Here is a 13877-nt window from a genome sequence, read left to right on the forward strand (position 1 = left end):
GAAGTAAACAGATATGTTTAAACGGGGCTTGACAAATAGTAAAGTTACTGCTGGTCAGAATCAGTTCAGAAACATGGAACAGGTCGTGGCACATAATTCACTGTGAGGAGATTACACAGGGCTGGACCAGCTTTTGATCAATGCTAGCCACCGGTCAGAAAGGCCTATTAGGCCAAAACAAAATAGGTCTGTTTACGGTAACATAGGCCAAAAAAATAGGGTCGGTAGGTCGGGATTTTTATTTTATTTTTTTTCTCCAAAAAACCATATTTTTACGTTACAAAAGATTTTTTTTTTTCCCAAATGCCCAAAAAAAGTCTAGGGTCGCGCGAAAAAAATAGGGTCGGTCGGGTTACCGTAAACAGACTATTTTTTTGGCCTTAGCAGATCATCATGTGTCCATTGTTTTATCCTTGTCTTCCTGTATTTTCTGTTGGAGGTTTAGTATCACTTAGTCCAATTTCGTGCAAAGTGGGTGCATTTTCTGGAGGTGCATTTTCCGCAGGTGCGTTTTGTGAAGGTGATTTCCCTGGTACCAAGAACATCGCTAGTTATAACGGGACAGTTAGTTAATTCTTGAGAAGAAAAAAACCGTGTGTATGACTTTGTCTTTTTTGTTGTTTTCTTTTTGCTTTTTACTTTTAACAACATATTTGTCAATCTAAAAATGTTCTGACCAAAAAAAAAGTAGTCGAAAGTGCAGAAACATTTTCTCATTGACACTTTTAGTTTACTTAAATATTAATGAACCCAAATCAACAACAGACGGCAAAACATTGTTAATCATTGCCAACAGTATGTCGTGAGGTGTAAATATTACTACCACCCCGCGGTATGGCTCTTCCATCAGCCGTTTAACATATATACGTTCTAACTCCCACCGGGTAGTCAAAATGAAGCGTGCTTTTAATCGTGGCGTCGACAAATTATGTTGAAAAATAAAATAATTCTGTGTGTGTGTGTGTGTGTGTGTGTGTGTGTGTGTGTGTGTGTGTGTGTGTGTGTGTGTGTGTGTGTGTGTGTGTGTGTGTGTGTGTGTGTGTGTGTGTGTGTGGTAGTAGTGTGCGCGCACGTCTGTATGTTTCATTGTCTGTGTCTGTGTGTCTGCGTGCGTGTGTCGGTGAAAGAAGACAAAAAGACAGTCAAAGACACCGAGCTTTCGTACGCCTACAAAATTGTACCTAACCACCATTGCAACAACATCTCCATTACCACGCATGGATAATCTGGGAGTACACAGTTTCAGTAAACCAGGCGTGTCTGTCAGCATTAGACTACACACCACCCTGTTCATCGCAAAAAGAAGGGGTGGATGAAGGGTTTAAACATCTTGCAGTAAAACGTACTGCTGTGATCTGCAGTGCACGTATTCACCTGTACAGTTTTATTTCTCAAGTACGGGTATATTCAGGTACTTCACAAGACAAATTAGATTCTCTTGAAAACACGTCAGACTAAGATATCATAAACACTTTTGTTTTGACAGTTTCCTTGCAGAAGATGCAATCGTTCAGATGATAGCATGTCATGTTTTGCCGCAGCATATATCCACGGGGGATAACCGGTCAAAGGCCGAACAGAAGCCGAATGCCGCTCATGACACGTGTGAAGGCAAGTTTTGTCTGTTTTCTAGGTATTGTTTGATTTATGTCGGGATTTAAGGTAAGCTACTGATTCAGCGATGACTAAATGTGTTTCTCGATGCATAAAAAGTCAGGGAGCGATTGATATTTGCCCGTAAATATCCTTCAAAGCTGAAAATGTCCGCGATCGAGCACCGGAAATGGCTGTTCGATGGGTTTTGCAAGTAGAAATGTGCTTTATTTCACCAAATCAGCTCGTATTTGGTATGGGTACGGGATTCTAGAGGACGAAGGAGTCATAAGAGGTGCAAAGAAGTGCTATTTGGGAGTAGAATAAATCTTCCGAGACAGTAGACAAGAGAAGGTCATATTTGAGAGAGGAGCGCGTAGGCCGATTGTCTTTCCGACAAGCGAATGATACAGCAGATTAATCATTCGTTTTGACCAGAAACCTAGTCTCTAGTTTTTATGAATGAGTTTTTTAATTAAAACAATCACGAGAACTCTCTCGCTTAGCCTAATGGCTGTTCGATGGGTTTCGCAAGTAGAAATGTGCTTTATTTCACCAAATCAGCTCGTATTTGACATCGGTTTGGTATATATATATATTTTTTTCTAATCCTACCGCGAACTGGATAGCAGACGCGGCACGACTGTTGCACCACACTTTGAAGTAATCCCACACTTTGAAGTAAATTACTTCAAAGTGTGGGGATGTGCCCCACACTTTGAAGTAAACCCATTATTTACTTCAAAGTGTGGGGGGATCTTCCCACACGTTGAAGTAAACTCAGTTTTTACTTCAAAGTGTGGGGGGATCTTCCCACACTTTGAAGTAACTTACTTCAAAGCGTGGGACTTTTGCATTGCCTGTTTGAGCCTGATGATTTTGTCAAAAAAATGGCAGTCTTTTGGATGAGTGAACAGAAAAAGTGAGCGAGCCAAGAAACATAGTGATGTTTGTTATCAGGCTTTAAAGGCATATGTACGCGCTCCCGTGTTTACAAAGTGTAGTTTGCCCATAATCGATGTCAAACGCACCATAAGACCATGTAATGACGATATGTCGCCATGCGCGGACCATATACATGCATTACAGCTTGTTCTAGCCTCTGAAAAAGTGAGGATGTCAACAAAGACGCGGAGTTATTTCCCTTGCGTCAACGCTACCTCTGTTGGCAAATCTATAAATAGGACGATCTAGATCAAAATAAAAATTCAAATATCTCAACATTTAAGGGGTCCTAGACCACAATATCTTGCAGGGAACTTAATTTAGCATGTCTCCAGCTGTTGGTAAAGCAATTAGCGTGTATAGTCATCGAGTACATATGGCTTTAAGCAATGTCCCATTAATTGTTGAGTGTGACGAAAACTCGTGGTGACGATTTTAAAACATGTTGGGTCACGCATGGTCCAATCTTACATGGTCCAACCTTACATGGTCCAACATTACATGGTCCAACCTTACATGGTCCAATCTTACATGGTCCATATATATTATTGGACCATGTAAGATTGGACCATGTAAGATTGGACCATGTAAGATTGGACCATGTAAGGTTGGACCATGTAAGGTTGGACCATGTAAGGTTGGACCATGTAAGATTGGACCATGTAAGATTGGACCATGTAAGGTTGGACCATGTAAGATTGGACCATGTAAGGTTGGACATGGTAAGGTTAGACCATGTAAGGTTGGACCATGTAAGGTTGTCCATGTAAGGTTGGACCATGCAAGGTTGGACCATGCAAGGTTGGACCATGTAAGATTGGACCATGTAAGGTTGGACCATGTAAGATTGGACCATGTAAGATTGGACCATGCAAGGTTGGACCATGCAAGGTTGGACCATGTAAGATTGGACCATGTAAGGTTGGACCATGTAAGATTGGACCATGTAAGATTGGACCATGCACGATTGGACCATGTAAGGTTGGACCATGTAAGATTGGACCATGTAAGATTGGACCATGTAAGGTTGGACCATGTAAGGTTGGACCATGTAAGGTTGGACCATGTAAGGTTGGACCATGCGTGACCCAACATGTTTTAAAATCGTCACCTTGAGTTTTTGTCATACTCAACAATGGGACATTGCTTAAAGGCATATGTACGCGCTCCCGTGTTTACAAAGTGTAGTTTGCCCATAATCGATGTCAAACGCACCATAAGACCATATAATGACGATATGTCACCATGCGCGGACCATAATACATGCATTACAGCTTGTTCTAGCCTCTGAAAAAGTGAGGATGTCAACAAAGCCGCGGTGTTAGCTCCCTTGCATCAACGTTACATGTGTTGCCAAATCTATAAATAGGACGATCCAGATCAAAATGAAAATTAACATATCTCAACATTGAAGGGGTCCTAGACCACAATATTTTGCAGGGAACTTAATTTAGCATGTCTCCAGCTGTTGGTAAAGCAATTAGCGTGTATAGTCATCGAGTACATATGCCTTTAAAGCCTGATAACAAACATCCCTATGTTTCTTGGCTCGCTCACTTTTTCTGTTCACTCATCCAAAAGACTTTGCCATTTTTTTTGACAAAATCATCAGGCTCAAACAGGCGATGCAAAAGTCCCACGCTTTGAAGTAAGTTACTTCAAAGTGTGGGAAGATCCCCCCACACTTTGAAGTAAAAACTGAGTTTACTTCAAAGTGTGGGAAGATCCCCCCCACACTTTGAAGTAAAAAATGGGTTTACTTCAAAGTGTGGGGCACATCCCCACACTTTGAAGTAATTTACTTCAAAGTGTGGGATTACTTCAATCAATCAATCAATGAGGCTTATATCGCGCATATTCCGTGGGTACAGTTCTAGGCGCTCTGCAGTGATGCCATGTGAGATGAAATTTTATACGGCCAGTAATTGCAGCCATTTCGGCGCATATTTACCTTTCACGGCCTATTATTCCAAGTCACACGGGTATAGGTAGACAATTATTAACTGTGCCTAAGCAATTTTTGCCAGGAAAGCCTTTTGTCAATCGTGGGATCTTTAACGTGCACACCCAATGTAGTGTACACGGGGGGGGGGGGGGGGGGGGGGAGGGGGGGGGGAGTTCGGACACCGAAGAGAGTCTGCACACAAATTTGACTCTGAAATAAATTTCCGCCTAACCTGGGATCGAACTCACGCTGACAGCGGCCAACTGAATACAAATCCAGCGCGCTACCAACTGAGCTATATCCCCTTCAAAGTGTGGTGCAACAGTCGTGCCGCGTCTGCTATCCAGTTCGCGGTAGGATTAGAAAATATATATATATACCAAACCGATGTCAAATACGAGCTGATTTGGTGAAATAAAGCACATTTCTACTTGCGAAACCCATCGAACAGCCATTAGGCTAAGCGAGAGAGTTCTCGTGATTGTTTTAATTAAAAAACTCATTTATAAAAACTATAGACTAGGTTTCTGGTCAAAACGAATGATTAATCTGCTGTATCATTCGCTTGTCGGAAAGACAATCGGCCTACGCGCTCCTCTCTCAAATATGACCTTCTCTTGTCTACTGTCTCGGAAGATTTATTCTACTCCCAAATAGCACTTCTTTGCACCTCTTATGACTCCTTCGTCCTCTAGAATCCCGTACCCACACCAAATACGAGCTGATTTGGTGAAATAAAGCACATTTCTACTTGCAAAACCCATCGAACAGCCATTTCCGGTGCTCGATCGCGGACATTTTCAGCTTTGAAGGATATTTACGGGCAAATATCAGTCGCTCCCTGACTTTTTATGCATCGAGAAACAAATTTAGTCATCGCTGAATCAGTAGCTTACCTTAAATCCCGACATAAATCAAACAATACCTAGAAAACAGACAAAACTTGCCTTCACACGTGTCATGAGCGGCATTCGGCTTCTGTTCGGCCTTTGACCGGTTATCCCCCGTGATATCTAAGAGGAAGTCTACCTCGTTTTGCTAGAATCGCGCCGAGTACACAAGGGAGATAATTTGCTGAGTTCCTGCGCCGTTTTTGTAGTCTCACGTGACAAGTTACTGCGTATTTTTAAGAAGGAGAGAAAAACAAAACGAAAAGCTTAAATATCTGTGAGGATAAACATTTCCTATTGCCTTAGTGATTTTTTTCAGAAGGACGGACTTTCTTTCTGTTTAATACAATTGTGTTACTTTTGTTGTTTGTGTGTGTGTGTGTGTGTGTGTGTGTGTGTGTGTGTGTGTGTGTGTGTGTGTGTGTGTGTGTGTGTGTGTGGGTGTGTGTGTGTGTGTGTGTGTGTGTGTGTGTGTGTCTGTGTCTGTGTCTGTGTCTGTGTGCACGTGTGTTTGTGTCCCCATGAATGTTGAAGAGTTATCCTCATTTAACCTTTCAAAAACAAATTGACCAGAAAACTTGTTTGTTTGCTTCAACACTGGCTGTCTAAATTTATTTTTTTGGTTTTCAATTCACAAGTTAACCAACAGGTGTTCAACGAAGGATATCAAATGATACAAAAAGCAAGTATCAAATGATGAACAAATACGTTTTTATACTTATGGCATGTGCATGTGTGAGCAGTTCTCCTTTCTTTTTAATTAAGGGGGGCGGGGAGGGGAGAGAGAGAGAGAGGGAGGGAGAAAGAGAGAGTGAGAGAGAGAGAGAGACGAGGGAGAGAGAGAAGGCGAAGGTGTAAGCCTAGAAAGGGAGAAAGCGCACATTGTGCGCATAGTGCTTTTAGTTATGCGCTATAGAAATCTCCTTAATAAATAAATAAACATTGTAAGCAATTTGTGGGGGTGCTTTTGCCTTACAAAGAACTTTCCAACAGTTCTCTTTTCTTTTTTATGGGGGGGGAGAGAGGGGGAGTGAGAGAGAGAGAGACGATGGGGAGAGAGAGAGAAATAGAGAGAGAGGGAGTGAGAGAGAGAGACGAGGGGGAGAGAGAGGGAGAGAGAGAGAGGAATAAAGAGAGAGAGAGAGAAACAGAGAGAGAGAGAGAGACGAGGGGAGAGAGAGGGAGAGAGAGAGAGGAATAAAGAGAGAGAGAGAGAGAGAAACAGAGAGAGAGAGAGGGATAGAGAGAGAGAGAGACGAAGGGGAGAGAGAGGGAGAGAGAGAAATAGAGAGAGAGAGAAAGAGAGAGAGACGAGGGGGAGAGAGAGAGAGAAATAGAGAGAGAGAGAGAGAGAGAGAGAGAGAGAGACGAGGGGGAGAGAGAAGAAGAAGGTGTAGAAAGGCACACTTTCGATTTGTTTTATAACTTTTTCCGTACAAAGAACTTTCCAACACGTGTTGAACTTAGTGACGTCTGTCTTATTTTGTTCTTTTAATGAAATGTCGACACTTCGAAGCAAAACGCACGCAGGCGGCCATCAGACTTTCCTTTTTCGGAAAACCTATTTCATGTGTAACCCGGAAAGAGTAGAACATTGTTTTGCTATTCTTGTAACTACACATTATATTGACTCGAGGTCAGCTGCACTTTCTCTCTGTGTGTCTGTCTGTTCGTCTGTCTGTCTTTGCGTCTGTTTGTATGTATGTATGTATGTTTGTATGTATGTATGTATGTATACGTATGTATGTATGTATGTATGTATGTATGTATGTATGTATGTATGTATGTATGTATGTATGTATGTATGTATGTATGTATGTATGTATGTATGTATGTATGTATGTATGTATGTATGTATGTATGTATGTATGTATGTATGTATGTATGTATGTATGTATGTATGTATGTATGTATGTATGTATGTACGTATGTACGTACGTACGTATGTATGTATGTATGTATGTATGTATGTATCTCTCTCTCCCTCTCTCTCTCTCTCTCTCTCTCTCTCTCTCTCTCTCTCTCTCTCTCTCTCTCTCTCTCTCTCTCTCTCTCTCTCTCTCATTATTAGATTAAACCCTCCCATGGGCGAGGGCTGGTTGTAAAAAAGCACCTGTTTGCTTATGCCACTACCCTCGTAAATAAAGAATTTGTCATTGTCAATTTGTCATTGTCATTGTCATTGTCATTGTCTCTCTCTTTCTCCCTGTGTGTCTGTCATTTCGTCTGTCTCTCTAGCTGCCTGACTCTCTCTCTCTCTCTCTCTCTCTCTCTCTCTCTCTCTCTCTCTCTCTCTCTCTCTCTCTCTCTCTCTCTCTCTTTCTCTCTCTCTCTCTCTCTCTTTCTTCCTTCCTCTCTCCTCTCTCACCCCCTCTCTCTCTCTCTCTCTCTCTCTCTCTCTCTTTCTCTCTCTCTCTTTTGCACGGAATGCGTTCATGTCTTTCGAAGACTGAGTCGTGTCTGTTACTGGTTGCAGTAGGCCAGGAAAGAAAGGCTCGTTTTCAGGATCAAGATATCCTTCACACGTTGCACGGTTAACTGAATGAAAAATCGATTCAAGGCAATCAGATCCCTTTGATTTTGCGAGTAAAATAATATGCGGCGTGGTTGCTAATTATGTCGTCATAATGACTACGAATAAACAGCAGAGTTACAAACCTCGGCAAGTCCTCACAGCAAGCTATATCATTTTGTTTTCAACAGTAAATTCCTTTCCTGTGTATATTTCACTTGCGCAAACGACGAGTGTCTTCTGAATTTCACGTGGTTACCAAATAGTGCCAAGTAGTGCACGGGGCTTCATAGATTGAGGGAAGAGCTCGAAACACATTGAGTCTTTAACGATTTTGTGCAAAGCGGTTTTATGTTTTGGTTTCTTTATTCTTGAACCGATTTTACCACTTTTTGCTTATGTGTTACTTATATATTATCATGCCAGCCTCTGGTCATACTTTGACTCGAAGCATTTGCGAATAAATTTAGTAGTCTTAATGAAGACCTTATTAATATGCCTTCACAACAACAACAAACTTTTTACAAAATTGGTTATTATCCGCCTTCTAAAAAGCGATTCATCGAAAAACGTAAGCCTGTGAACAAAGTGCTGGAAAATAGATACACAAACAAGAAATTCCTCCGAGGTAGGAAAAACACCCCCGTCCTTACCATTCTCACTGCCACCAACTGAGAAGGTTATTTCCCTTTGACCATTAATATGTCCCTCTATAAGTCCTTGTAGAATCTTAATCCACCAATAACTCCCTAACCGTGTGTTTGACTGGTCCCAATTTTTGTAAGGACCGTCTCAGGAATGTATAGAACCTGTTCACGTAGTTTGGTGACGATCGGTCCGTTCATTCTTGAGATCTATATGCGAACACAAACACACAAACAAACAAACAAACAAACAAACAAACAAACACATCGAGCGAAACCTATACACACCCCTATACCGGGGGTGTAAAAACAAATACCAAGGTACCACGATAGATCTACACTTATGCCGTAAGGTCCATACGTGGCTAATGTGTTGTTGTAGGTTTATTGTTACCTTATTTTGCTAGAATGTATATGTATTTGATGTTATATTAAATAGCATGTTCTTATACATAGTTAATATGCAAAGCGCGGAGAGCATAGACTACTGTGGTTCGAGCTTGATAAGCTGTCATTATTATTTAAGTTATTGAGACATCCCAGTACACTAAGGAATTTATAGAGCAAATCGAGAAAATTCATTATTGAACGAAGCGCATAGCGCTGAGTTCAATAATTATTTTCGAGATTTGCTCTATAAATCCCTTAGTGCACTGGGATTGTTCAATAACGATATTGTCAGTACCGTCAGAGAAAAAAAGATGATTCAAAACGCACATTTTGCTACGCGCATTTGAATAGGCATAACTGTGTGGTCAGATCGTGGAAGACTGAAGTTTTGTGTGGGCTGTCTCAAGTGTGTCGTGCTTTCGTCACACGCAAACTCTTGTTTTAATTTCTGTTGGTAATTCCAGTGTAGCGTTAAGCTAAAAAGTGATAATCTTTCATAGAGATCTCATTTGAACTCGGAGAAAGGGATGTGCACTTAGACAAGTCATTTGCGATTCAAAACCTGTCGAGCTTCGACGGATTGACTGTGCAGAGTGGTGCCCCTTGAATTGACTCAATGATCGACTGCTCGACGGTTAGCACATTTTCAAAATAAATGTGGTATGTTTCTCGTGTTGTATCTTCACTCATCGAGGAGTCTGGCACTAAATATGAACGGTAAGAATGCTCTGAACTCTACACGTATTATATCCCCATCGGTTTTTCGTTCACATTTGCCCAACATGTTTATTTGCTGAGCGGGGTTTATGTCGTCTGCTAGGCTATAGCAATCGAACAACGGCAGTCTCATTTCAAAAACAAAAATTGTTCGTCACGTTGCATTGAGTCTGCACGCATGAGGCAGGCTGGTAATAAGTCTTATATATGGTAAGAACGTTCTGAACCCTACACATTTTCGATTTCGATTGTTCTTGTCTTGTTCTAGAATCAGAGACTGTAGAGTACACTCTACAGTCTCTGCTAGAATCTATGCAAGTCGAACATTAATTGAGACGCAGCGACTTCTATTTTTAGATCAGTGGCACTGTGGCACAGGCACATGCAATCTGTCAGAAAAAAACCACTTCTGCTTTAATTGAGAAGCAGGAAATTTATGGCCATTTGGTATTGTGGAGAATATAAGCTACATGTCATTTATTAATTCTGAGGATGACAGTACAGTCTCGCTTAGGCAAAGGGCGGAAGAATACGCTCTGTGGAAAAGTTAGCGCACTCTTGGAGTGCGCTAACAGTTTTAGCGCATCGCCATTAGCCAATCAACTGGTTCACATCAGTCATGTGACACCAGTACTTACTGACAATTGTTATTATTATACCATGCCAAAGGCTGGCCAGATGTGAACAAGTGGGCAGGAATTGTTTACAAGGAATGCAGTGTTCGTCTTTAAAACCTCGGTCGTTTAAAGGCACAGTAAGCATCCCGTAAACCATCACATATACGGTCAGGCTTTAACACACAGTACAAACACCCTTTCATTTAAACACTCACCGATTGAGAACATCCTAGGTGCCCTCCGTAAAGAGCGAACAATTTTCAAAGAATTTATTTTTGCGTGGTTTATCTTACCCCTGAGCCATCGTGAACCCGTGTGATCCAGTTTCCCTTTTTCACAATGTAGTCGTCAGTTAGACATTTGAATGCGACTCGATGTGAGCTTATCTACAATAGCACGTTTTTATGCACGAAATAAACGGCTGTGGTTCACAAGAACTCTAGCGATGGCTTTTGACTGTTGAGAGGAACGGCGATATGCATAAACCGTCGTCTGCTACGACCCTTGCGTGACCCTGCTTCCGGGCTTTTCTTTTTTCAAACTTTCACAACTTCGAATTGTACTGATCTTGTCTTGATGAAAAAAAAAGAATTCTTTTATGATTAAAGAATGTTTGTGTAACAAGCTGTCAATTTATTATTTAGATTTTAAAAGTTAGGTCTAGCGCAAAAACGCACCACGGTCCAAAAACATTTTGATAATCATCGATTCACGGCTATCGCCAGTTTACATCGATAGAATGAGACCCGAAGGGAAGTAACTCATGTTTGACCTGAGTTCAGGATGGGTCCAAATTAAAAGTGTTCGAGACAATCTGCAAAATTAATCCTTTAAAAATTGCTCGCTCTTTACGTAGGGCACCTAGGATGTTCCCGTTTGGTGAGCGTTCAAATGGAAGGGTGGTTGTACTGTGTGTAAAAGCCTGACAGTATCTGTGATGGTTTACAGGAGGCTTACTGTCCGGGCGTGATTTCCGGTATTGAATGTTCATAACAGCCGTCCAGCACCAAAACGAGGCGCCATTGTTGTAGAGGAGCAAGTCCACAAAAATAAATTCTTTGAACATTTCTCACGCTCGACAGAAAGCAGCCAGGATGTTCCCGTTCGGTGAGCGTTCAAATGGAAGTATGCTTGTACTGTACGTAGACGCTCGGGGAGCTCTGTGATGGTTTACGGGAGGCTTGCTGTGCCTTTAAGAGTTAAAAATACACAAGCGTTTGTTTTGGAGATCAGAAGGGTTCTGAATTAGACAGTTAATTGCCTGTGTGCGGATGCAGAGGAGGAAATAATTAGCAGTTTTCGGTGTCGTCAAGTTATTGCTGAAGTTAACACCATCCGCAGAAGCTGCAACGACAGCTAATAACCATAACTTTCTTCTGAGATTACTCACCTGGCTGGTTTTTGGTACATGCGTACTTGTTGTCGGCGAGCTGTTTTCTTCTTCCTCTCTGTGGTGTCAGGAGTTACTACTTCCGTTTGTCAACATATGTTATGTACTCCTTGTGGGTATGCGTTCGTCGAAGCAGATAAAACTGTTGGATTAAGAAAGTCAAACCTGTGATCCAAAAACCTAACATAAGCCTACTTGTCTCACAATGTCATTTCAAAAACACTAAAGATATCAAAATCCAAAAACAAAGAGACTGCGCTGCCAACGTTCCAAAATTCAGAATCAAAATATAAGAAAGGTAGGTTGTTGGAAGTTTTGTGTGAATATTTGTTTGTCTGTTCACTTAAAAGACCGTTGGTCGAAATATCTGTGGATGTATTGTTTTGATAATATTGTTGTTGATAAGTTTTGTGTGAATATTTGTTTGTCTGTTCATTTAAAAGACCGTTGGGTCGAAATATCTGTGAATGTATTGTTTTGTCAATAACAAACGTTAATTTCTTGTATTTTGATACTAAAGATATCAATGTTCACCAGCTTTGACTCGCTGGGCTACTGGAAACACACTTCGCGCTTGTCTTTGATTGCGGCAACGCGGTGGACCCCCGAACATGCATTCTAAAAACTGGGTTCACAACGTGGCTCCATGTCGAAGATTTTTGTTTTACTTTTGCACAAACAACATTCTGACATAAACGATGGTTGGTCGGTTGTTTTCAGACCAGCTGTTTTGCCCGTCTTCGGAGAGCATGTCTCCTTCTGTTTTAAATGTATCAACCTCGGCCTCTGACCTCGGTCGATAAAGTATAATTATGCTCCCATCGGACCGGGAAAAACGTGTCTGCCAATGAGCGCTTCTGGGGTGATAACGCGAGACAACTCCTGTGATCTTGCCGCGAGGTGGCGCCAGTTACCAGCCGAAAGAAAGCAGGGGCATAACCTCACCAGAACCGCCCATTGTCTGTTTACCGTATATAATGCACGACTTACACACGAACTGTTACCAAACCGATATGCTATTTGAGACCAATGCAATGTTTTTTTCCCTTTCTCATGCCGCGAGGTGGCGCCAGTTACCAGCCGAAAGAAAGAGGGGGGCATAACCTCACCAGAACCGCCCATTACGAGACTTAACATCTTATAGTGGCACGAACTGAAGCGAACGTTTTTATATTACGTGGCCCGTAACAGTTATTTTCGGAATATAGATCAGTTAATGCACACATGTCACTTTTGTGTCTAAAACCCATCAGCCTGTCGACCAAATTGTTGTAACTGAATTTTACAAATTATTGGTCGAAGAAAACCTTCATTCCGGCATTCGAAACTTCTTTGGGAAGCTTGTTAGACGATTAAGTATTTCTGTTTTTGAACACCCACGCCAGCAAGTCAAAGATAACTTTAAAGTTACTGTTTGAAAAGATCCTTCACGTCAGTCAGCTGTGACAGACAACGGAAGACGCTCAGACAATCACGACAAAAGCTGCCACCAGATTTAGGAAATAAAGCAGACAGAAAGTGTGTGGTCATCATCACGGAGACTAGATCACGGGGGAACAAAACCACCACGACTGCTTTCTGTGTTGAGTTGGGTTTTTTTTTATTTATTTTTTATTATTTGATTTCTTAAAGAGCAACTAGTGGTATTTTCGTAATGAATTTATCCAGACAAAAGTTCCCACTGTGCCCAGAGAGCACCCAGGCTGTTCAGTTTTGGTTTGTTGGTTTGTTTGCTTGCTTGCTTGCTTGCTTGCTTGCTTGCTTGCTTGCTTGCTTGCTTGCTTGTTTGTTTGTTTGTTTGTTTGTTTGTTTGTTTTCTTGTTTGTTTGTTTGTTTGTTTGCTTAACGCCCAGCCGACCACGAAGGGCCATATCAGGGCGGTGCTGCATTGGCATATAACGTGCGCCACACGCAAGACAGAAGTCGCAGCACAGGCTTCGTGTCTCACCCAGTCACATTATTCTGACACCGGACCAACCAGTCCTAGCACTAACCCCATAATGCCAGACGCCAGGCGGAGCAGCCACTAGATTGCCAATATTAAAGTCTTAGGTATGACCCGGCCGGGGTTCGAACCCACGACCTCCCGATCACGGGGCGGACGCCTTACCACTAGGCCAACCGTGCCGGTTTCATTTTTGGTATGTGACCAGGTGGAGGGACGGTCTTATCCCATGTAAAAGCCTGAACAGATCTGAGTCGATGAGCTGAACTGTTTACACGGGAAAGACAGT

The sequence above is a fragment of the Littorina saxatilis genome, linkage group LG11 (assembly GCF_037325665.1).
Source record: "Littorina saxatilis isolate snail1 linkage group LG11, US_GU_Lsax_2.0, whole genome shotgun sequence".
Lineage (NCBI taxonomy): Eukaryota > Metazoa > Mollusca > Gastropoda > Littorinimorpha > Littorinidae > Littorina > Littorina saxatilis.